The following is a 26,633-nucleotide window of genomic DNA, read 5'->3' as shown; positions in this document are numbered from 1 at the left end:
CAAAGTTATTAAAGAAATGTAGCACATTTAAAAAATACACATACTAAAACATCAGTGCTTAGGAATATGTAACATATAATATAAAATACATCTATGCAAAAGCCTGTATACAAAATTATATAAAATGTTCTATATATTATTATATAAGTACAGATTTGAGTTCAAGGGGTTATAGTTGCTGTGTCATTTTGTTATGACTATAGGTTGTCATTCTGGAAATGTTGAGCCATGGTTAGTGGCTTGAAGGAAATGGACTAAAGGGAATGTATTTTCTTGGAGTGGAGGTTCCGGTTTAGTACAGTGGTGTCATGGGTAATCCTACTGTATTTACTTTCATTAAGGTGTGTTTCATTGTTGGTATGTCAAGGTGTTGGGGTTGATGATAGGGTTCTAATGTACTTTACAGATGATGGGTACACCGAATAATAATTGGTTTAATTCTTTCCCTTTCTGGGAGGTAGTTGTTTGAACAATTTTTGTTAGAAGGGAGGGGGAACAGCCTGGTCAGGCTGGTTGGTGGAGAAGAGGGACAGGCTTGCCCTCTTCTGTTCCTTCTCTGGTGTCTAGATATTCATTTCAAGGATTTGCTGAAAGGAAAATTAGCAGCTGGAGGAAGTTTGCTGAATAGACAAGCAAGCAGAGGTAAGGATGCTGCTTATTTGGTTGGAAGGTAATTCAATGAATGGTGTATGAAGTGAGATGGGGATGTTGCTTCATACGTAAAGTATGCAAGTAGAGGTATGGATGCTACATAATGGATCAGGATGAGTAAGGTCATGTCTTCCTGAATTATTTGGTTGGATGAGTGATTCAATAAATGGAATATGAAGTGAGTCTTGGATGCTGCTTCATAAGTAAATAAGCGAGCAGAGGTATGGACGCTGCTTACTGGGGCAGGATGAGTAGGTACGCTGTCCTGATTAACATTGCATGGATGTTTATGCTGTGTTTAGTATCAACTATACTATGTCCAGTTGTAATTAATAAAGTTTGGTGATCAGAGCTATGTGATGTGTTTACTGAAGGGGACCAGGGCAAATGAGGTTTGGCAACAAACCAGGTTGTCCCGGGACATCTTCAAGAGGAGTTAGATTGATATATTAGTGGGAGAAAGTGGGTTGGGGACATGGAAGGGTAAAATGGAGGGAGGGATGATTGGGAAGAAATGAGGTAAGGGTGGAGTAGGGCTTAAGGGGTTTAGACAAGTGTAACTAGGTAAGTAATCACATTTTGGCATGAACTTGCTACCCACCCACCTTCCCTCCCTTTTTTTTTGGTGGGTTAGGGGTGATTGGTTATTTTATCAGTCGGGGTAGGTGGGGAAGAGGGACAGGCTTGCCCTCTTCTTTTCCCCCTCCGGTGTCTGGATGTTCATTTCAAGGATTTGGGGATAAGAAAATGAGCATCTGGAGGAACTTTGCTGAATAGATAAACAAGCGGAGGTAAGGACGCTGTTTATTTGGTTTGAAGGTAATTCAATGAATGGTGTATGAAGTGAGATGGGACGCTACTTTATAAGTAAAATAAGCAAGTAGAGGTATGGACGCTGTTTACTGGGTCAGGATGAGTAAGGTCATGTCATCCTGAATTGTTTGGTTGGATGAGTAATTCAATAAATGGAATATGAAGTGAGTCTTGGACACTGCTTAATAAGTAAAGTAAGTGAGCAGAGGTATGGATGTTGCTTACTGGGGCAGGATGTGTAGGTACGCTGTCCTGATTAACATTACAAGGATGTTTATGCTGTGTTTAGTATCAACTATACTATGGCCAGTTATAATTAATAAAGTTTGGTGATCAAAGCTATGTTATGGAAGGTCTTAATAAAGGTTGTCAAATGTCATTTGGTGTGATGTGTTTATTGAAGGGGACTGGAACAATTTTTCTTTTACTAATGGATCTTTTATCTGTAAAAGCCAAAGAGCAAAACATGTTTTGGGTGATCTTGACAGTTGCTACAAAAGTTATCACATAAACTGGAAGCAAAACTCAGTTCCTAAGTTCAAAGAATGTTTAAATTTAACAACAGTACTATGTGAAACTGAAAATGAAGTGATCAGAATAAGATCTATAAATCATACTAAGACTTTTAGTGGTTGGGATAACATTGCAATGTTTCTATTGAAATACCAAGGCTCTTAATGTGTTAACTGTATAAGATTACCATGAAGATTCAATGTTTTGCTCTCATTGTATAACTACATACATTGTTTTTTTTCCCCTTTTTGTTTTTGTATTGTAAATATGTTAAATTAATAAAAACGTTATTTAAAAAGTAAGCACAGCTGAGGACTCCTATACAGAAACAAGAAATGTGTTAATGCTTAGTGCTGAACTACAGTCTTGCTACAGCAACAGTCAACGTTGCTTAAATTCATAGCGTACGAGTTACTGATATACCATGTCAGTATTCCTATGTCCTTATTCCTTCTGAGCAAAGTTTAGTTGTTGTGTCTTTCGGCTTATCCCGGTTAGGGGTCGCCACAGCGGAACTCCGGTCCGCTAATGTTTGGTAGTGGATTTTTACGTGCTGAGTTACCAGCTGTGACGCACAACCTTCAACGAAGGCACGCCCATTCACGCATGCCTCCACAGAGAAGATGCTCTAGTTGAGAATCGAATTCGACAACGCTACAGCAGCACCACTACTGCGGACTGCGCAAGTTTAGTATCACTTATAATTATTTCCAGAACAAATATTTTGAAAAGTCCTCTAACTTTGTTATCTTCCTGCATATTTTGAAAATAAAGGGGGCACACAACTATTTGATTTTCATTTAATAGTCATAGAAAAATCCTCTTGCATTCCGTTATCACACCCATTCAATGGAAAGGGAAGGCGTGAGATTTCCAACATTTTTCTTTACTCTTACATCTCAGCACTAAGAAAGTTATCACAAAATAATTTTAAAAGTGAACGGAAGATATCATCTAAAATATCATATGTGACCCACTATGTTATTGAACGAACAATAAAAAGATGATCTTAAATAGGTTCAGTCATAACAGCTATATTAAATAGCTGGAGTCATCACACAGACTGTATTTTTTATGCCATCACTTCAGCAGTGGTTGTTCCTCTTATTTAAACTCTTTATACAGCGTTATTCTGCAGACAGCACACACTTCTTCGAAATGGTGAAATAATCGTCTTCAGCATTAATATGTTTCAAAGATAGCAGGCTTGCCCTGGTAGATCCAAGTTAAAGAAAAGTTGAAATAAATATTAATTATTTGTTTAAGATCCAATAATTATACCAGTATAGTAAAGAGCAAATGCAAACCTTGGTATTAGCACACAATACCAAATACTGAAACAGTTTTGCTGCTGACCAAAATTCTGATGTCAATTTATAGTTCAAATATATATCTGTCCTTTGTTTAGAAGCATAAATGAATCTCTGAATGTACATTCTACCAAAGCTTACAACTTTGTCAAATGTAATTCAGTCAAAAATAAAGATAATTTAAAGATCAGAATAACATTTTTATCCTCCTATCCTTTTTTGCAAAATTACATTTTTCATGGAAGATTGTATGTATACCACTCTATACAAAAAAGTATTGATTATGTGTGTACACATCAACTTACATAGATTTTTTTTCTTGCAAACTGCAGTCTACTTGGAGTTGCACATTTCTTTCCCATCTAAAAATATAACATTATTTTCAGATCATGGGGTTAGATAATATGGTTGTAGGAAAGCCGTGCTAATTTTAGGTAACCTCCTTCTTCAGCATGTGATATAATACATAACTTGCTGAACTTGCTGTGAAAGTTACTGGCAGCAGCAAATAGCTGCATTATAAGGGCATAATAAACTGTGCATGTCCTAAGTAGGGATGAATGTATAACTTTGCTCAGACAGATGCATAAGTTTAGAAATGAGGACCATAAATATTAGCTATAAAACTTGCTTGTTGTTATATATACTTGCAGAGCAAGTTGACATTGGATGATAGTTTAAACACAGAAAATTAAGCAAATGATATACATCAGTGTGTGAAGTTCACAAATTTATGAAATCAGATTATTTTGATCAGCTTAGTAATTATAAATTCACTTTGCAGACAGCCAAGTTAAACAGCTGTTGAGCAATTTGTCTTGTGCAATATATGGTATTTGAATATCCCCATTTTAATGAAGGATGTTAAGTTGTCTATCTCGCCTTCATTCTTGCTGGATGGGTTCGGGGCCGACCTTGGCTCCGACTCGGCCACTCTAAAAGCTCGAGAGTTGGTTTCACCGGCTCGAGGCTCCCCTTATATCCCACAATGCTAGGCGTGAGTTACCTCAGATCTCGTTTGCCGCTACAGCGATCGAGGTGTTGTTTTTCTACCGGCCCAGGTCAGTAGTTTAATCAGTCGATTTAAACTAGTTTAAATCCCCTTTTCTTAACTAAATTGTTCCTTTTTCCCTTACTTTAGTGTATTTCATCCCTTTCTTCTTTATTCCCATTTTTTTCCCTCAAGAACTTAAAAGTTCTTCCCTTAGGCCTTCGGGCCCTACTATCCCTAGTGGAGTGCTTGTGTTGTGTTAGGGATATTTTTTATACTTAAGCTAACTAAATAGTTAAACTAGTATAATTTAGTTAACTTTCCTTTTAGTGTAATCAGTGTGTGTGTGTTTTTTGTGTGTGGTTACACTTAGGTCCTTGATTATGTCCAAGGATTCAAAGGTCTCAGGCTTCAAGAAGTGTGACTCGTGCTGTCAGAAAATGTCTCTGACAGACGGTCACACTTCTTGTGTTTACTGCCTGGGACCTTTGCACCTGCAGGACTCTTGTGCTGTATGCCATGGCTTCAGCCCCAGAGTCCTGCAGGAAAGAAAAAATAAACTTATTTTGAGAGGTTTACTTAAGCCTGAGGGTTCCCTTACTGTTTCTTTGGGCAAACCCTCTAAGGCTTCTAGGTCCTCGGCTCCAGCTACTGAGTCGAGGCCTAAGGCTTCGAAACCTCCTTCTACATCGGCTCCGGCTGGAGCCGATGAGTCTCAGACTGCAGCTTCTGTGGTTTCCTTGGCTCTGGCTGGAGCCGAGGTGTTGGAAATTCCTGTGTCGGCTCCGACTAGACCTTCGGAGCCGACATCTAGAAAGAGGTCCAGGTCACCGTCCCTTGGCTCCGTTCATTCGGCTCCAGCATCTCCCTTGCTGTCTGAACGGAGCCATAGATCTCACTCCTCTAGGTCATCGAGGCTTTCGGACCATGACCTTCAGAGGGTAGTGAGTCGACTTCTTAAGTCCGAGGCACTGGCCCAAATGCTTCAGAGCCCGACTCATCAGTCGATGCCTGACCCTGTTCCTCATTATGTTCCTCCTCCGACTCCTTTGAGCTCGGAGCCGGGGCATTTCGGAACCGAGACTGTGGTAGCGTCGGAGCCGATACAAATGTCTTCGGCTCCGTCGTCGGCTCTGATTTCTTCCTTAGAAGAATCTCGGCGCCGGACTTCCCTCGTCGGCTCCGAGGGGGTGAGTGGCATCGGACCCTTGTCCGACCCCGCTCTCCCTCTCGGTGCTTCGGCGCTGGTGAGTTCGGCTCCGACATCGGCCTCGGAGCCATCACTGTCGGTGCCGAGGGAGGTTTTCAGCTTCTCGGAGTGGGGACCTCTGGCTCTGCCTGACAGGGGTGCGTTTGAGGTCATGCGGAGTGTGTTGGAACCTGGTTCAACTCCACAGTCGGCTCCGTCCGCCCCTCCCTCTTCGGTGCCTCAGGTCAAGTCTACTCACTCCCTCATCCCAGACCGCAGAGAGCCAGCTCCTCAGGAATCCCCTGTGGGGATCTCATCCTCTTCCGAGGCCTCTCCTGAATTGGCAGAAGAGCCCCCTCGGAAGAGAAAGTGTAAGAGGAAACACATAGACTCACCTGAGTCCGTCACCTCTGACACAGATTTAGAGGATTCCGAGGGTTCCCCCCGTTCCTCTTCTGAAGATGTCTCCTTTGCAGACATTCTAGAAATCCTCAAACAGAGGGGAAATTGGCCAGCCCTCAACCCTTCGGAGGATGAATCTGTGTATCTTGAGGCGTTTGGCTCTCGCCCTTCCACCTCCTGGGTGTCTCCCCCCTTTGACCCCCTCATGCAGGTGGTAGCAAAAAAGGCATGGACGGCTCCTGATTCAGTGGACCCCACTCCCAGGAGACCCTCAAAATTTATCACGGCACCAGCAGACAAACAATTTCTGACAAAAGGAGTTTCTGTGGATGCTATGGTGGTTGCTGCTGCCACTAAGAAGGAACTAGCTGATCCTTCAGTGCCTGTCCATCCACCTAACAAGGAATCTAGGTCTATGGACAGGTACGGGAAGCGGATGTTCTCATCAGCGACCTTTGCAATGCGTTCGCTGAACTACCTATGCCATTTTACTCGTCTTCAAAGAGACTTGATCAAAGAAGAGAGTGATATGTTGAAGGATCCTACAGCTGCGGGTTTTCAAGACAAGATGAACACTCAGCTGGGAACCCTGAACTCCATAGCTAACTCCTCCATGCGCCTCCTTTCGTATGCGGCTGATGGAGCGAGCAGGGCCGCAGGGACAGGAGTGGCCTTACGCAGGCATGCCTGGATGCGGTTATGCAACTTTGCGGACCCCTTTAAAACGTCGTTCACTAATTCCCCGTTTGATGGATCATCTCTTTTTGGTCCTCAAGTGAAAGAAACCTTGACTAGGTGCGAGACTGATGGCAAGACTCTTTCTGCCGTCGGAGTCCGTTTTTCTACTCCTTCTCGGCCTTACCCCAAAGGCCAGAAAAGTGGGAAAATGTGGTTCCACAAACAATCTCAAGGGACTTCGCCTGATGCACAGAGTCGGTTCCCCGCCAGAGGCGGTAACAACAATGGTAGACGTCGCCCTAGAGGCAGGGGGGGTCCGCAGAACCAGGGCAATCGAGAAACTTTCTCTGATAAGCCCTTTCAGCATCCCTGAGGTGTTGCCTGACTGTCCACCTTCGGAGGCAGTCGGGGGAAGGTTGTCACTGTACCCAGAAGCCTAGCTATCCCTAACTCAAGACAAGTGGGTACAGTCCATCATTTCCGAAGGCTATTCCATTCCCTTCGTTTGCATTCCAAACCGATCAAAAAAATCCCTTCCAGATGTTCCACCCGCTCAAAGGGATCTTGCAGCTTTGGAAATTTCAAAGCTGCTTGCAAAAAGAGCAATTCAGCCAGTTCCAGCAGACCAGCAAGGATCTGGAATCTACTCCAGGTTCTTTTTAGTTCCAAAAAAACAGGGGACTGGAGACCAATTTTGGATCTCAGTATCTTGAACAAGTCGGTCAAGAAAACATGATTTCGGATGGTCACACTACAGTCCATCCTTCCCCTATTGGGAAGAAAAAACTGGATGTGCTCTATAGACCTTCAGATTGCGTACTATCATATAAAAATGAACAGACGCTCCAGAAGATTTCTCCGCTTCAGGCTGGGAACCAGTCATTTTCAATTCAGAGCCCTGCTCTTTGGACTCACCACTGCCCCCCGGGTGTTTACCAAATGCATGGCAGTGGTAGCTTCTCACCTGAGACGTCAAGGATTCCAGGTGTTTCCATATTTGGACGACTGGCTCCTCACAGCTCCCACCAAGCATCTTCTTCTAAGGGCCAGGGACTACACCTTTCGCATTTGTCAAAACTTAGGCATTTCAATAAATTGCGAAAAGTCTGTTTTGTCGCCTTGTCATGTTATTACCTTCATAGGCGCAATTCTAGACACAGTCAACATGTCTGCGAGGCTAACAGATCAGAGAATAACAGACATACACAAACTGGTCTCGCTCCTCTTCAGCAGCAACAGAGTCAAAGCCAGGTTAGTTCTGAAAGTATTGGGGATTATGGCGGCTGCCATACCTCTGCTTCCATTAGCCAGATTCTACATGAGAATCCTTCAAAGGATGCTCTTCACACAATGGTCATACCAGCAACTTCCGATGTCCCACACCATTATGATTACGCAAACATGCAGGAATCATCTTCTGTGGTGGATGTCTTCCCCTCAGCTCTTCTTGGGAAGACCCTTTGTTCCTCCCCCTCCGGTTGCTACTCTGACAACGGACACCTCCCTGATCGGGTGGGGGGGGCATTATCAGGGCAGAACTGTCCAGGGCACATGGCAACCAGACGAATGCCACTTGCACATAAATGTTCTAGAGATGAGAGCAGTGCTTTTAGCGTTGCAAGCCCTTCAAGACTCTCTTCCCTTGGGAACGATAGCAATCCAGACGGACAATATGTCTGTAGTGTGGTATATCAACAAACAAGGCGGAACCAGGTCCTACCCCCTGTGTCGAGAAGCACTCAGACTGTGGCAATGGGCGATTTCTTCTCAGCGTTTTCTGATAGCAACGCACATCCCCGGGAAGTCCAATCAAATCACGGACAAGTTGAGCAGAGCCATCCTCATGCCTCACGAGTGGTCTCTGAAAGACTCTGTTGTGAGAGAAATTTTTCTCAAGTGGGGTCAGCCTTGCTGCGACCTTTTTGCTACTCCCCAAAACAGCAAGTGCAGAGATTATTTCACCCTATTCCCTTTAACAGGCCAGCCCAGCAGAGACGCTCTAGTCCAAGTTTGGCCCCGGGGACTTCTGTATGCATTTCCTCCCTTCCCACTAATCTCTCAAGTGATACAGAAAGCTATCACTCAGAAGGCCTCGTTGATCCTCATTGCTCCTTACTGGCCTCGACAGGTTTGGTTCCCCTTCCTACATCACTTTCTGTTGGAGCGACCTTGGCATCTGGACCTAGTTCCAGATCTTTTGATCCATCAGTCGGGTCAGTTTCATCGCTCCCTTCCCTCTCTGAACCTCACTGCTTGGTTCCTCCAATTCCAACCTTAGCCAGGCTTCCTCAAATATCTCACTCTGTTTGAGATATTTTGATAGCTTCCCATAAATCTTCCACTCGAAAGATTTATTTGAGTAAGTGGAAACGTTTCGCCTATTGGGCTCAAGGAAGGGACTTAGATCCTTTCGCTGCTTCCATCCAAATGGTCCTTGATTTTCTAGCTGAACTCTTCCATGCAGGTTCATCTCCTTCTACTCTTAAAGTTCAATTGGCAGCTATTTCTAACTTTCATGTGGGCATTTCAGAGTCTGCCATAATGTCCCACAAGCTTTGCAAAGCCTTTTCGAAGGGAGTTTTTCTACTCAGACCTCCTATAAGAAATCCTCCTCCTCCTTGGGACCTAAATTTAGTTCTTAGTTCTTTGATTCTTCCCCCTTTCGAACCTGCAGCCTCCTGTTCTTTAAAATTGCTATCATGGAAGACTCTCTTTCTGGTAGCTATTACTTCAGCTAGAAGAGTTTCAGAACTTCATGCACTCAGCTGTCGACCTCCTTATCTGTTGTTCCATAAGGACAGGGTATCTTCTGAACCAACCCGTCCTTTTTACCTAAGATAGCCTCGGCGTCTAACCTAAATCAAAGCATTGACCTCCCTGTGTTTTTTCCAGAATATTCTAACAGATCTGAACAAAAATTGCATTGGCTAGATGTTCATCGTTAGTTAAGGTACTATTTGGATAGAACCAAACAATTCATAAAATCTGACCAGCTGTTTGTCTCTTATGCAGAAGGCAGAAAGGGACTTTCAGTTTCAAAGGTATCATTATCTAGATGGCTAACATCTCTTATTTCCCTTGTTTATGAAATTAGACACCAAAAGCTGCCTAACAAACCTAAAGCCCATTCCACCAGAGCTTTGGCTACTTCTATAGCCTTCCAAGACAGACTGCCTATTGACACCATTTGTGCAGCGGCTACTTGGGCTACTCCTCACACTTTCATTTCTCATTATAAGTTGGATTTAGCTTCTAGGCATAGAGCTAACTTTGGTTCCACTGTTCTCAAGAGTCTGTTCCGTTAGGCCACCCGGGACAAGGTGCTAGGGCCGCGGTCCCATCCAGCAAGAATGAAGGCGAGATAGACAACTTAACATATAGAAGTTATGTTCTTACCATAACGTTCCATGTTAGTTGTCTTCTTCTCGCCTTCTTCTTGCGTCCCACCCTCCTTGCCCCTGGCCTGGACAGACCTAGAGGAGTTTTGATTGTGACCTCTCTTTCTACCACCTCTTTATTTTAGGTATATGCTCTGCTGTGCATATTTTCCTGGATCAGGATGTAGGTCACCCTTCTCTTCTCCCTTGTTTATAGAGGTGGACTTTGTTTCTAGTTATTCTGCTACTATTATAAGCTGGGCCTAGCTTACAAACGAGATCTGAGGTAACTCATGCCTAGCATTGTGGGATATAAGGGGAGCCTCGAGCCGGTGGAACCAACTCTCGAGCTTTTAGAGTGGCCGAGTCAGAGCCGAGGTCGGCTCCGAACCCATCCAGCAAGAAGAAGGCGAGAAGAAGACAACTAACATGCAACGTTATGGTAAGAACATAACTTCTATTTACTGTTGCTTGAACTGACTGAATGGTGCTATTTTTTCGCCTGTTCTTTTAGTTCCTCTCCTAAACCTTCTGCTCTCTGTTATGATTAAACCTTAATACACAATTTGATGGACTATGAGATTTGTTTAACTAAAATCATTATTCCGCAGACAGTTATTTCAAAATAGTCCCTATTGAAATCATTAGCCCTAGTTGCTCATATGTTTTGTAGCATCTTAAGCTCTTTGAGGTAAATTGGTGAATCACTCTTTATTTAATGCATCCTCTTCTTTCAACTCAGATAGCCCATATTGTTCCAGTTTTGACCTCATTTTATTCATCTGTTATCCTAAATGTTTTCAGAGCTTTGACTTCACATAGTATTTTGCAGTTGAATAAACCATAACCATATACTGAAATATATTATCCTATGAAGCAGGAGTGGAGCAGAACCTTTTTCCTACATTGCTTAGGGCTTGTGACTTTTATTTCAATTCTCAGGCCCCTTATATTCAGTTTTAATCTCTTCATTAGAAAGTCTGCATTAGTTTGGAAGGCATCGGTCTTCATTTGTTTCCCCAAATGCTTTAGTAAGCAACATGGAAAACTTTTTGGGAAAAAGTGGTCTCAGACCAGAGCAAACAGTATATATACTCCTATTGCCTAGTTTTACAAATAGCCATATCACTGAATCATAGTATCATAGGAAGTTACTAGGCTATTGGCTTTGATGCCCTTATAAGCCTAGCCAAGAGTTTAGCCAAGTCAGCACCCAAAGTCTCTGTCCAGTAGGGACACAGGTGGAATCCCTGGCTTATTTGAATGCAGCAGATCTATGTCAGAACATCAGCTTTTCAGAAAGTCGAACTTCAAAGGGTTGAGATCATATAATCAACTTTTCAAAAAGTTGAACAAAAAAAGTCTACGTCTGCATTTTCTGCATCTGCTTATTATATATGCCAGTTACGAGGTAGCACTGCAATGAGGAAAAGGGTATATTTCCCCATGTCACTAGATCACAATCTCCATACAAAAGCTTCAGTGGTTTAGACAGTTGATTATAATGTCTTGACCATATGAAGTTCAGCTTTATGAAACTTCAGTCTTCCGAAGGGGTCACAAATGTAGCACATCACGTTATGGACAATAAGACAAAAAAAACTCATAGGGCTCACATCTATAAATTTAATTTCTACATTGGAGCCCACATCAACCCCATTTTATCTATGTTTTGAAGTGCTATGTACTTGATGTTGCTTTTATGTGCATTAAGAAGACATTAATGCTTGGGTGTTCAAGTAGTTGTGTACAAATACATCAGGATGGATCGTTGGAACATTAAACTTAAACTATCTAACTGACTGACTACATGCTTGCATGCTCACACACTGGCTGCTCACTCAAAATGGCACTCTTGCTTGCACATGCCCAGTGCTTATATGCATGTGCTGACTCACTAGAATTCTTCTTAAAGATACATCACACACTGTGATCTATATCCTCCCTCATTACTGAGCTGTCTCATGTAAACAACATTTGAATAGGCATTCAATTATGCATACACTAATAAAGCAACACAACAGTCATGTCCAGGTTGCCGTGTATCTGGAACTAGGTTTTGAGATGCAACTTGGTCTCATGATATAATAGTTAGGACTGGGTTTAGCAACAATGACAATCACTGGGGAATGTTTTCTAGAGGCGTTTCAGGGATTTTCTCAGGAATGTGGATTGCTGACGGAATGTCCTCTGGAACAGGAACATTGGACAAGTCACTCTGAGAAGTGTAGTCTTTGTCATAGGCAAGATGTTGTAACAGTGGCTTCGACACTGGTAACAGATGCTTCCAGTTTCATGTGAATTGAACTCCTTGTGATTCCACAATGTATGATCTCAGTTCTTGATGCAAACTTTTAACAAATCCAATGCGATCAAGTGATTTTGCGATGTCGCAGATTCTGGCACCAGACAACTGATTGTGACCTTCTCCTTGTCAAGCCTGGTGAGGGAGACATCTGTGTGTTTTGCAATTGAGTTGCCAATAACTAGTATGTTTGGTTTATTGTTATGCCTTTTGGGAAGAGATGGTTTGTTGTTTTGCATTTTGGGCTGTGTTTGTGAGACACTGGTGTGTTGTCTGTTGTGTGTGATGTGTTTGGTGTTGTGTGTGGAATGTTTTTGAGTGTGTTTTGTAGGTCTCTGCTGTTTAGATAAGTTTTTATGGAGGACCTCTGCATAGGTGGGTGTGTGCTGTGCTCGGCTGTGTAGTGTGAGTGCTGTGGTGTTTGCGCTGACAATCTTCTCTTTGTCAGAAGTACTGACTATAACATGAGAGAGCATGGATTCCAAGCTAGTGATGTAGATGCATTTCTCACAAGTATGAGAATTATGTGCTAGGAGAAGAGGGCTGTCAGTAAACATGAGGCAGTTGCTACACTGGCTCAGTATGCCCATGTCGACCAGGCTGGCAGGCAAAACTGATGGGAATTGTGCAGACATAGTGTTCTGAGTACTTGGGTGGACTTATGAAGAGAGGGTTTTGATAAGGGTTTGTCTACAAGAGTGTAGACCACAAAAACCTTCTTACATGTAAAGTAACTGGCCTGAAGTCCAAGTACTAAAACCAAAACTAAGATGCTTAGAATAACAGATAAATTTAATCAGGCTACTAACAGGCAGTAATAAATGCAGTAGAATAAAAGCACTTGAACACTTAAGAGCATGCAGCAAAGCAAAAATAAGGTAATAAAGTAGGAAGAGCACAATTGCAGTAATAGCAGCTGAATAAAGTGTAATTTTTTTTGGAGAGGTAGGAAACAGAAGATATTTCACGATTAATAAACTAAGGGGGTTGGCCTTCCCAAATACTCTCTGTACTCAGTAGACTGAGCTGATGAGATGGGACTGGAAGGTGTGTCCAAAATCAAAGAAGTAAGAGGATAGTCCTTCCCAAATGATATCACTGCACTCAGTTGAGTGAGCAAATGAGATGGAAATGGGAGTAGTGACCAAAGTCAAATTTACAGCAGGGGTGGGCAGTTCCAAAGCCACCAAGTTTGAGTACAACAGTAGTTGGGAAAGAGGGTGGGGAAAACAAACAAAATGCAGACAAAGGCCAGCAATAAACAATAAAGCAAATACATAAATGCAGTACAGTTTTGTTAACCATCACTGAAACAGATCAAGTGCAAAAAGGTATACTTGTATAAGCTTGGTATATCCATATAGTTACAGAATCAGACACAGCCAGGTTATTAGCTCAGCCATGTCATCTGTGCTATGAACCAAGTCCCACTCTTCCTCAAATTTCTTAAACTGCTGACTTGTAAATTGTGCACCATTGTCAGAAATAACTCTGTATGGACTATCATGGACAGAAAAATGTTGCTTCTACTTAGTGATGACAGTATTGGAAGTTAGGAAAGTAGGTCTCTCTAACCAATTTGAATAAGAGTCTACTAACACCAATCAATGTTGACCATTCCACTCAAAGATATCTGATGAAGTGGGTTTTATTTCCAAGCTTTATAGAAAGCCCACATTTTCAAATGATTATATACACTTCAGTAGTTGTCATCCCCCGCATGTATTTAAAAACATAGTGAAAGGGCAATGCATCCGAGTAGCTAGGATGTCCTCCACTAGGACCATCATGGAGAATGAACTGGAAAATATAAGGCAGTTATTTTTAGATAGGGCATATCCAACAAAAATGTTAAATGAAATCATTGGATATGTGAGAGATGAATGGGGAAATAAATACCCACCACTATTAGGGTGCTACACAATGTCGTATAAAGAAGAAGGACATAACAGTTTTCAAGGCAGAGTTTGTGTACTCACTTACACACCTTACACACACCTGATTAAAGAAATTGTAGAAAAACATTGGGCAATAATTACAACTATAGGAAAAGAACAAAGTTGGGATAAATATCCGAAATGTGTATATAAAACAGCACCCAACATTAAAAGGATGTTGGAAAAAGCTAGTCATTATAAGGATAAAGTAGATACACATAAAAGCACAACAAAGTGTGGTAGGTGTAAGCAATGTAAGTACATCAATGCAGCTAACACCATCAGATTAGATGATATCAACAACACCTTTATCAGATGTAAAGCTGGGAATTGTTGTTCGAAGGGTGTTGTGTACATAGCCAATTGCATCAAATGCAATGCACACTATATTGGGAAAACTGAAAGACAATTAAAGAAACGCATATATGAACATACATATAGAATACAGAAATGTGACAGTAAAAATGCGTTATATAGACATGTTATGGAACAAGGGATAGATCATAGTTTCATTTTTGCTATTGTAGATCAGATCCCTATTACACCCATTGGAGGCAATTGGAAGATGGAGTTAGCAGCAAGTGAGAGTAGATGGCAGATCTTGACAGACTCTACTAGAAAACCAGGTCTTAATGACTTTGTGAGTATCAAACCCTTCTTAGCTTTACTATGAGCAAGTATATACAACGGTAAAGGAGAGATATAATTATATTTATATTTACAATTTATATCTACAACATTTATATACAGGTGATATGTACACCCACAACTTAAGGATATGGTGTGAACATAGTAGAACATAATTATTTTATGCCCTACAATTTTATTATGTTATCATTCTATTCTCTCATAGTAGTCTGATATTCCCAATTTTATAGTGTAGGTGATATCTTGACACCTTGGTCGTAGCATCATGTTGTCATTAACTACGGCATTTTTTGTACCATACATCGAACTTATGAAGTAGAGAAGTTTGGTTTATTTTTGGTCAATGATCTTTAGTATTAATATTGAGTAATTTTTTGAAACTTATGTAATGGATTTATCCACATGTTAAAACATGGATACCCATGCATTTTAACCAGAAACATTTTTAACACTTATTTTTAATATATATTTTTTGTATTGTTTATATATTTTTATCTGTATAAAGTAGTTTGGGATAGAGCAGAATGTACAAGAGTGAATAGGTCAGGATGAGCTATACATGCATCTCATACACGCTACATTATCTTTGTTCGCATATGTGTATTATATACACCTTATAATCATACTGAATATGTGAATCAATATGTTTGAAGTGTTTAGACCATGAAAATACTTCCTTGTACAGATGACAATACACCTTTAAAAATTTTGGCGGTAATCTGGATGATTATTCAATTAAGTGAGTAATTGATTGTGTATAAAAGTTAGACTACACAGGCATAACATTGTTCTGAGGAAGGCTGTTGTTTGCAGCTGAAAGCGCTTAACCTGCTTTTATCGTGTGTTATCAAGAATAAAAATTTTTTTATTGCATCTAAGTATCAGCAGTGGTCTTTCTGGTCACCGTCCAGATATTATACTTGGTTGTTTGCTGAGTAGTATATTGTTACGGATTAGCTCAGCCATGTCATCTGTGCTATGAACCAAGTCCCACTCTTCCTCAAATTTCTTAAACTGCTGACTTGTAAATTGTGCACCATTGTCAGAAATAACTCTGTATGGACTATCATGGACAGAAAAATGTTGCTTCTACTTAGTGATGACAGTATTGGAAGTTAGGAAAGTAGGTCTCTCTAACCAATTTGAATAAGAGTCTACTAACACCAATCAATGTTGACCATTCCACTCAAAGATATCTGTTGCAGCTGTCATCCAGTGTAGATCAAGAATCTGGCATAGATGAAGTGGTTCTTTTTTATTGATGCAGCTTTGTACTTGTTACATACTGAGCAACATGAAAGTACTTTTTTGATATCTCTTGAAAGAGAAAGGTAAAATATTCAACCTCTTACCCTTCTTTTGGCAGAATCAATTCCTGGGTGGCCACAATGCAAGATCTTAATATACTCTTGTTGCAAGGATTTTGGAACAATCACTTTAGGACCTTTCATGATGATACCATTGCCTGACAAAAATCTCATCTCTATATGGAAAATATGGTTGCACTTCTACTGGTAAGCAAGATTGCTTTGAAGGCCATCCTTGACTGATACAGAGGTTTAGCTTCTGGATCATTGGATCTGAAGCTGTGTGAGTTCTGAGCTCATTAAGACACGTGGAAGAAAAAATTCTCAGTTTCATGACCTCAAAATCAAGTTGCTCATTGTTATTCTGTTTTGTGTTTTTTTCTGGTCGCTCTTGATAAAGTATTATCAAGATAAAGACATTTGCCTTTTGTGTAAACATGACTGAAATTATACTTTTACAATTTGAGCATAATATATTGCAGTCTCGCAGGAGCTGTATGCATAGGCTTTCTCAAAATAGTAACTGGAAGTTGGTTATGAGTTTTGGTCTAAATAGGTCGACCATAAATATAATCATGGAACTTTGAACATGCAAACACAATTGCCAAAAGTTCTCTCTCATTCTGGGCATACTGCATGTTAGTTTATGTAAGAGTTCTTGATGCATAGGCTACTATCTACCCTCTTGAAGAACAACTGCACCTAGACCAAATTTCGAAGCATCACAGGAAAGAGTAACTGGTTTGTAAACATCATAGTAGCTGAGAGTTGGTGGGTTAGCACTTTTCTGTTTCAGGACAATAAATACTCTTTGGTACTGTTCTGACCATGACCAAGTAATGTTTGCTTGTCAGCTCATGTAATGGTGTTGAAAGTTGGCTTAAATCTGGAGTGAACTTGCCTAGATAATTGACCATGCCAAGAAAATGTTGTAGGACTTGCACATTGTCTGGAGGTGGCATCTCGAGAATTGCTGTTTGATTGGAAGGATCTGGTCGTAAACTGGAGCTGGTAAACAAGTGACCAACATAAGTAACTTTTCATAGCCTGAATTTGTACTTCTGAGGATTCAGTTTAAGATTCACTTCACATGCTTCTTCCAGAACATTCGTAAGGTTTCTGTCATATTCGACTTCAGCATTGCCTCCTACTAGAACATCATGTACTGTAACAGCACAGAGATAGCCAGAAAAAAAAAATTGCTGTATTGCACGCTGAAAGGCTTCACTGACAGAATTTATTCCAAATGGAATTTTCAGAAATCTATCTTTCAAATGGCGTACTGAATGTGGTTAACAATGAAGATTTTCGGTCAAGCAAAATGTGCCAAAATGAACTCTCTGCATCTAAGATGGAAAAAATAGTGGTGGTTGACATGAGGGCAGCAACCTCTTCAACTGTAAACATTGGATGATGAGGCCTTTTTAATGCTTTGTTCAGATATCTTGGATCAATGCATATTCTGATATAATCTGAGCTTTTCTTAGAAGGTATGACCAGGAAGGATACCCATTCATTTGGTTCTTCTGCTGATCAAATTACTCGTAGCTGCACCATTTTGTCTAGCTCAGCTTTGACTCTGTTCTGCAGAGCTACTGGAACTTTCTGTGCTGGCCTGATAACTGGGCTGACATTCAGGTCTAACTTCATAGAGTGCACAACTGGTAGTATGCTTAGTTTGTTTGTAAAAATATCAACATACTCAGGAAAAATAGTTTGAGCAAAATTTGAGCTGCTGCTGTTCAGGCTTGCATGGTGGATCTCTTAAGTGAAAGTAGTCCCATTTTCAAACTGTCTCTGAGGCCAAATAATGACTGCACGTGTCTCCTGGATATGAAAAATTGCAAGTCATAGCTGTTCTCAGCAGAATAACATGAAAGCACTACTGAGCCTTCAGTCTGAATATCTTCACCACCATAAGCAACAAGCTTCACAGATTTTGTCAAATCAAGTTGTTCTGCAGCTTTTACCCTTGCAAATGTTTCTGCTGAGATAACGTTGCACTTTGAGCCGGTATCTACCTTGAGCTCTACTGGATTTGCATGAATCCAAATAGTACAAAAAGATTTCATTATTTGCCCACAAATCTGCTGCATTAACTGTTTCACCAATCACAGACACACCATCAACATAAAAAGGAAGGTTGCAGCTCTCTAATTGATCAACTTGCCTCTTGAAATGCCCTCTTTTAATAAAGGAATGTACCTTATTTGATTTACAAAATCTTTTGAAATGATTCCACTTATTTTAAGAATGACACTGCTGACCAGAAGCTAAGCACTTTTCTCTTTTGGGGTCGTAATTTCCATCTTAATTACAACAGTTTACTATAAAACTGGGTGGGGGCACATGTTTTGACTTTGATGACTCACCCTTATGCAGGCTCTGGAATTTGCTGGAAAGACTCTGGGTTTCCCAGGGACTATAACAGGACCTGCAGTAGCTGCCATGTGGTTAGGCCAGTTTCTTTTAACCACATGATGCATACTATCTACATGAGCTTTGTCACTGTGCCTTCCACAGCTATTCTCATTTGGAAGCATGCTTGTGTGCTTTTGTGTAAGCTTGTAATTCTGACAAATCTTAATGGCCATATTTAAAGTTAAATCACTGTCTCAAAGGAAAATCTTTCTTACTGTGTCATTATTAATACCACAAATAAGCCTGTCCTTTATCAACTCATCTTTCAAATCACGAAATCTACATGTTTTAGCCTTATTTCTCAAGTCAGTTATATATGCTGCAAAAGTTTCACCAGGCTTTTGATCCCTTGTGTAAAATAATTGCTTCTCCATTGTAACATTTGTTTGGGGGTTACACATTTCTCTAAATTTATGTTTTAAGCACCTTGGTCTTCCCTTGTTTCAACCGGTACCACTATATGGCAGTCTTCCCCCTCCCCAGCAAACACAGCAGGTGCACACACAAATGAACACACACTTTCAATGGCCTCTGAACCAGCTAAATTAAGCAGAATAAATGCTTTTATATGTGCGTCTGTCAGAAAAAGCAGCCTGTATGAAAATATCGTATTCCTGTTCAAACAGACTCCAATTTTCTGCATTATCAAACACAAGCTGTGCAGGTCTGCGAAATCCTTCTGCCCTGCCCACAGATTATAGTAAAAGACATTGCAAAATTGGCCCTTGTAATTGTGTGTGAACATTCACACACACCAGGTACTTGTAATAATAATAATCAAATGCAAAATAAACTCTTCGAAAAATAATTTTCTTGGGTCTCGAATGCCAGGGTACATTTTTGGCTAGGCTTATATAGGCCCTAGGGCCAATAGCCTAGTACCCACCTATGAACTTTGTGAAATATGACTTGAAATAACTGTACTTTGCAAAATATTCTTTGAAATTAATATGTTGTGAAATAACTGCACTGTAATACTGCACACTCTGGCAAACACATTATACACTTTGAACTTTAGTTAAAATGCACATAGCAAAAAAATACAGTTTCCCCCTTTCTTGTACATTTTATGTGATCTAGATATTGTTTCAAACATTTTCGTAATTATTTTGAATATTTTTATCAAAATGTCACAGTGTCAGACATTTCATTTAGTAAGAAATTCACTTTAAGCATTCAGAATGCTTTGTTTTATATTTGTAGTAAAGTAAATAATTTAAGCAAGTATTAGTACCTGGAATTTGTTTCTGAACTGTTTTGCGAGGAGTTTGAGCAGTAGGGGTGATTCACTCCTGTATATTCCTCCAACTTTAACCATTTGCCTCATGGCTGTGACTCTGGATCTCGTTCTGAAACCATGTCTCTCTTCTTATGTGCATTAAGAAGATGTTGAGGCTTGGGTGTTCGTTTAAGTAGCTTATTGTATACAAATAAATCAGGATGAATAATAGGAACATTAAACTTAAGCAAGCTAACTAACTGACTACATACTTGCATGCTCGCATTCTGGCTGTTCACTCAAAATGGCACTCTTGCTTGCACGTGCTCAATACTTATATTCATGTTCTGACTCAGTGGAAAGCTTCTTAAAGGTATATCACACACACTGATCTACACTTGACAGGTAGTCTATAAATTGGTTCAAGAACCATTTTAATAACTGATGCTGTGGGAGACTTTTAATCATATCACTCCCTTCCTGTATATTGGCTGATTCGTTGCTGAACTTATGCTTTCTGGGATTTATATTTTAAGTTTAAAAGTGTGTACTTATGTGGGGGGAGGGATTACATATGCAGATAAATGCTGAGATTATTTTTACATAAATTCTGGCTTGACAAGTCATCACTTGAGTAGTTGTCATGGATGAGTTTAAACAGCTGATTAGCTTGCCTTAAACTTAGAATTTTGATTAACTAAGCAATTCCAAGTATTCCTGAACACAGATCAGCCATTATTTTTGCTGACTAATTATTTCTTGAAATGGTAACCACAGAGACATACAGTTCTTCTCACTTTTTCCTTCCTCACCTTTCTGTATCTCCATGCTCATACCGCGTCTCCTTTAAGAGAGCCAAGCAGTTTCTACTACACAGGAAGTGACTTTCATTGTAGAATACTGTGGAACTGTAAATCCACCATAATGACTAGTTGATTTGTACAAGCAAATTTAATAAATCAGAAAGTTAAGTGTTGCTACATTCTCTGTCATTTAAAACAAATGTCAGTGGGCTATGCATAGTGTTCTTCTTTTATAGTCTAAGTTAAACAAAAATGCCTGAAATTTCTCATAACATCTGCAATTTCAAAAACGGTAAGATCATTTTGGAAAAATGGACGTAAATGTTTAGGATTAAAGATGTATGTAAATGTATGTCTCCAAATTAATTGGATATATTCACATGTGAAAGATGTTACCTCTTATTCCAAAAAAAAAAAAAAAAAAAGACTGTCAATATTCAGTTTAACAAGAGCCTTTCAACAGTTTTTAGTTTGCAACACATCATTTCATCAAGTGATATTGCTGATATCAAAATTTATTGCAGGATTTAATTAAGCCAATTACATCTACCATTCATTAAATGGATCTCTTAGACATTCATGGGATGAACGGCTATATGGACACTCAAATCAAGGATATGAATCTCCATTAACCTACGAATAAAATACATTGGAAAAACAAAGTCATTACCCAGTGGTTGTTCTATGCATAGAACAAATTGCCTTTGCACATTACACAGATTTCCATATGTGTATCCTTCAAAACTAACCTTGATGACTGGATGGGTACCCTCAAGTGGAGCCTCATGTTTTTTCGCTAATAGAAGTGCAGGTTATGTCTTGAGGGTGTCATTTGGCAAGACCCACCTGGTCACTGTAAATCCATCCTCAGAGTTGTAAAAATTGAGGAGCTAAATATCACATACTTAGTTATAGCAGTAAATATTGGCAATATAACATGTTCTCAACCCCTTATCCTATGTAGCAATGTAAATTACAAATACTGACATTATTAAATGTTGCACTATGTTTAATATTGAACAGGTGTTATGTTTGCAAAGCCAACATGCTGAGAATGAAATTTAAGTAAGGAACTTACATGCATGTATTATTTCTGAGTTGCATCGATATGCATCTGTCCATTCCTGAAGTAGAACCAAGGTGTAACAGCCTTAGACATATGATGTAGATGTAAATTGCATTCAAGGTATTGTTAGATACATTCAGTTTATATACCTATGTCTGTAAGCAGACATTTTGTGCTTACATTGTGCTTTTTCATTAGAGAAAATATCAGAACAAGTTACAAGTTGTAAATGTGCCATGTATGTTAACATGACATCTGCACATATTCTGCAACAGCTCAGAATTTAAAACATGACTTAAACATATGCAGACAGAACTGACAAGATTTGATAAACCTATCACTTCTGAAAGCCATTTTAAAATAGACTCAGAAGACATTTGGAAATTTGTTTATAGAATGTACATTTACCAGAAGTATTGGGACAAATGTACACATGCCAAAAGTCAGAAGGGTAAGTCGTTACTGTAATTACATGGCTACTTATACATGTTAGAACAGCAGAGAAAGGATTGAAAGTATTGGGGTGTACACCATTTAACAATAAGATGTAAATGTATGAGTTTTGCTGATTCTAAATATGAAGAAGATGCAAAGATTCTTTTTATTCCTATTTGCTGCACAAGTGCATGACAAGTACAAAACACTGAAATCTGTTAGTAAGAAAGCTGAATTAAGTAAAGATTCTCCATGAATAACAGTTGCTGATTGTTACCTAACAGAAGAATGTTTGCAACCACTATAGGAAGTGCTTAGTGCAGTAAGTTAACATTGGTATGCAAATGGCCAGTATGAATGGAAAGTAATGGTCCTTAACAGGAGGAAAATGGCTTGCACAGTGTTTATTGTTTTGTTTTTTTGTTTTGTTTTTTTTTGTATTGAATACAGAATTTAAGCTTTCTGTCTACATTTCATTTATAGATAACTGATGGAATTTATTTGTGTAAAAGCAGACCTTGCTGTCAACTTTATTTCATAGATGGATTTGGCTGCATCTCTGAGCAAACTGTTTGTGCGCTTACAGTGTTTTGCATAATTTGCTGTAAATCTCTTGCAACATAATGAGAAGAGTACCTTTAATTTCTTTGAGGAAACTAATATCACACCACAACCAAAGTATGTGCTTTGTGATTATGACACTGCTGCTTTAAAATATATGTTACGTAACATAAGTGGAATTTTTTGTTAAAAAGTGCAATTTCCATTGCTACCACAATTTATGGTGGAAAATACAAACACTGGAAGTAGCAGGAGTATATGGAACAGACAATGTATTTCATTTTTTTTTTTTAGAATAATGATGCGTCTTCCAATTTTGGAGAGAACTGAGGCAATGGAAGTCTGTACTAGTATAAGAAATGAGTGTACAGAGGATGCTTTACCATTCCTAAAGTACATAGAGGAAACTTAGTTGTTAGATGGATTGTGGAAATTGAACACTAAATCTAAACTTCATCCAGTTTTTACACACACACAGACACACACACACACACACACACACACACACACACACACACACACACACACACACACACACACATTCTCGCACAAAGAAGACCTTCTAGTGGAAGGCTTCCCTAAAAAACTAAGCATGCTGGCAGGCTGGCTAACTTTGCTTTGAAAAATATAATTTAAGAACTTTATGAGCATTATTTAAAAAGAAAGGGAGGGTTTTTTCCAGGAAATAAATCGAGCTGCTGCATGCATTGCCTCAACATACACAAGAAGAAAGATTAAATACCATAATGACAGCATTGCTGCAGTTCTTCAGAAGAAATATATACATTAGCAGTTTATATGAACTGCTGATGTTTATCTACATAACAATATATTGATTATTTGAAGTCAAACTAGTGCTCTATCAAGAATGAGTTTTTGCCTCATTATTAATCATTGCTTGTAACAGTGTAATACTAATATCAGGTCTATGATGTTGGACGTCCGTATCACCTAGTCAGAGTACTGTCATTGGCAAAATATTTTTACTTTGCAGTACCTGTCTCTGTGTGTGTGTGTGTGTGTGTGTGTGTGTGTGTGTGTGTGTGTGTGTGTATATAAATAAATATATATATATATATATATATATATATATATATATATATATATATATATATGGGTTGCATCATGCCAAGTCAACTGTTGATCCTTGAAAGCCCTGAGAGGAGTATACTATCCCATGTCTATAAAGCTCTGGAGGGTTTCTTGCCCAAACTTGTCTGTTAGTCAGCTCAGCTTGAGTTGCCTGATAGTTTGGGCATGTGGAAGGTGCTCTGAAGCTTTGGAAGCTGGCTGTTATGTTCTTGGCAGGATATAACATCCCTCCCAAAGGATTAGTCCTTGGACTCTAAAAGCCACTTTGCTAATTGACCACCGTCCTTTCACTTGACCATTAGATTATACTGAACTCCACTACCCTACCTCAAATTCTTACCCACCCACCATTCTGTACTTTACCATTATGCTTTTGACATACACCTGTCACTTGTAACACCTATTCTTTAAACCACTCCAAACAACTTTACTATTACAGAAGTGTTTCTTTTCACATATTCCCAACTTCTAACATTTAACATAAATCCCAACTTTCATCTTTGCCATACTGCTTTGCACGGTATTGCCTCTTACTTTTCCTCCCTTACTTTTTTGTATTATATCCTCTTCTAGTCAGACCTTTTCCAAAATGTCCTCTGTCATTCATTCCTTCTTCCTTTCCTCCTTGCAATCTTCTCTCATATACTGCAATAAGATGAATATTTATCTCTGTCTTCCTGTATAGTACCTCAGTCTTCCCCTTATGTCTATCTCTACTGTTTATACCCCTCTATCCTCAATATCCCTATACCATTACACAGTTAAATCAGTACTTTTTTACTTAACATCCTTCCTTACCATATCTATCATACATTAATAGACTCCTCAAAAATGAAGTCATACACATTCAAATTAATATTCTCCAGACCTATACCCTTAAGCACCCACCCATCTCAAACTCGCTTATAAGCTTACAGACTAAACAAAATCTATTCTTCCTTTCAACTTCTACTTTTTCCAAATAACTCCCTAGTTCCTATCATATCATCTTCCTCTATCCTTTAGAACATTGTATGTTAAGTTGTCTATCTCGCCTTCATTCTTGCTGGATGGGTTCGGAGCCGACCTCGGCTCCGACTCGGCCACTCTAAAAGCTCGAGAGTTGGTTCCACCGGCTCGAGGCTCCCCTTATATCCCACAATGCTAGGCGAGAGTTACCTCAGATCTCGTTTGCCGCTACAGCGATCGAGGTGTTGGTTTTCTACCGGTTCTTGGTAAGTGACTTTCTTGTAAAGTTAGTGTATTTAAACCCCTTTAATTTTAAATTTTATACTTATTTCCCTTAGTTTAGAGGAATTCTTGCCCCTTTTTCTTAAAATTCCTGTTTTTCCCCACAAGAACTTTAAGTTCTTCCCTCGGCCTTCAGGCCTTCTTCCTTCCCTATTGGGTGTGTGTGTGTGTTATTTTTCTTAATTTAAAACCTAGTCAGTTGTTTTATTTTAAGCTAAAACTAGACAGGGTGTAATCAGTGTGTTTTTGACTGTGTGTGTGATTGCACTTTCGGAATGTCTAAAGAATCAAAGGTCTCAGGCTTCAAGAAGTGTGATGCGTGCTGTCAGAAAATGTCTCTGACAGACGGTCACACTTCTTGTGTCTACTGCCTGGGGCCTTTGCACCTGCAGGACTCCTGTGCTGTTTGCCATGGCTTCAGTCCCAGGGTCCTGCAGGAAAGAAAAATAAATTAATTTTAAGAGGTTTACTCAAGCCTGAGGATTCCCTTACTGTGTCTTCAGGGAAGCCCTCCAAGGCTTCTAGGTCTTCGGCTCCAGCAACTGAGCCGAGACCTAAGGCTTCTAAACCTCCACCTACATCGGCTCCGGCTGGAGCCGATGAGTCTCAGTCCACAGTTTCTGTGGTTCCCTCGGCTCCGGCTGGAGCCGAGGTATTAGAGATTCCCGTGTCGGCTCCGACCAGATCTTCGGAGCCGACATCGAGGAAGAGGTCCAGGTCACCATCCCTTGGCTCCGTTCATTCGGCTCCAGGATCTCCCCTGCTGTCTGAACGGAGCCATAAATCTCACTCCTCTAGGTCATCGAGGCTGTCGGATCATGACCTTCAGAGGGTAGTGAGTCGACTTCTTAAGTCCGAGGCACTGGCCCAGATGCTTCAGAGCCCGACTCATCAGTCGATGCCTGCCCCTGTCCATCAATATATTCCTCCTCCGACTCCGTTGAGCTCGGAGCCGGGTCGTGTCGGAACCGAGACTGTGGTAGCGTCGGAGCCAATACAATTGTCTTCGGCTCCATCGTCGGCTCCGATTTCTTCCTTAGAAGAATCTCGGCGCCGGACTTCTATCGTCTGCTCTGAGGGGGTGAGTGGCATCGGACCCTTGTCCGACCCCGCTCTTCCTCTCGGAGCTTCGGCGCTGGTGAGTTTGGCTCCGACATCGGCCTCGGAGCCATCACTGTCGGTGCCGAGGGAGGTTCTCAGCTTCTCGGAGCAGGGACCTCTGGCTTTGCCTGACAGGGGTGCGTTCGAGGTCATGCGGAGTGTGTTAGAGCCTGGCTCTACTCCACAGTCGGCTCCGTCCGCCCCTCCCTCTACGGTGCCTCAGGTCAAGTCGACTCACTCCCTCATCCCGGACCGCAGAGAGCCAGCTCCTCAGGAACCCCCTGTGGGGATTTCATCCTCTTCCGAGGCCTCTCCTGGTTTCGCAGAAGAGCCCCCTCGGAAGAGGAAGTGTAAGAGGAAACACATTGACTCACCTGAGTCCATCACATCTGACACAGATTTAGATGATTCCGAGGGTTCCCCCCGTTCCCCTTCTGAAGATGTCTCCTTTGCAGACATTCTAGAGATCCTGAAGCAGAGGGGAAATTGGCCAGCCCTTAACCCTTCGGAGGATGAATCTGTGTATCTTGAGGCGTTTGGCTCTCGCCCTTCCACCTCCTGGGTGTCCCCCCCCCCCTTTGACC

This window comes from Protopterus annectens, chromosome 9.part0 (assembly GCF_019279795.1).
Source record: "Protopterus annectens isolate FY-2018-M chromosome 9.part0, PAN1.0, whole genome shotgun sequence".
NCBI lineage: Eukaryota > Metazoa > Chordata > Ceratodontiformes > Protopteridae > Protopterus > Protopterus annectens.
The sequence above is the reverse complement of the archived record's forward strand: the minus strand, read 5'-3'. Positions refer to the sequence as shown.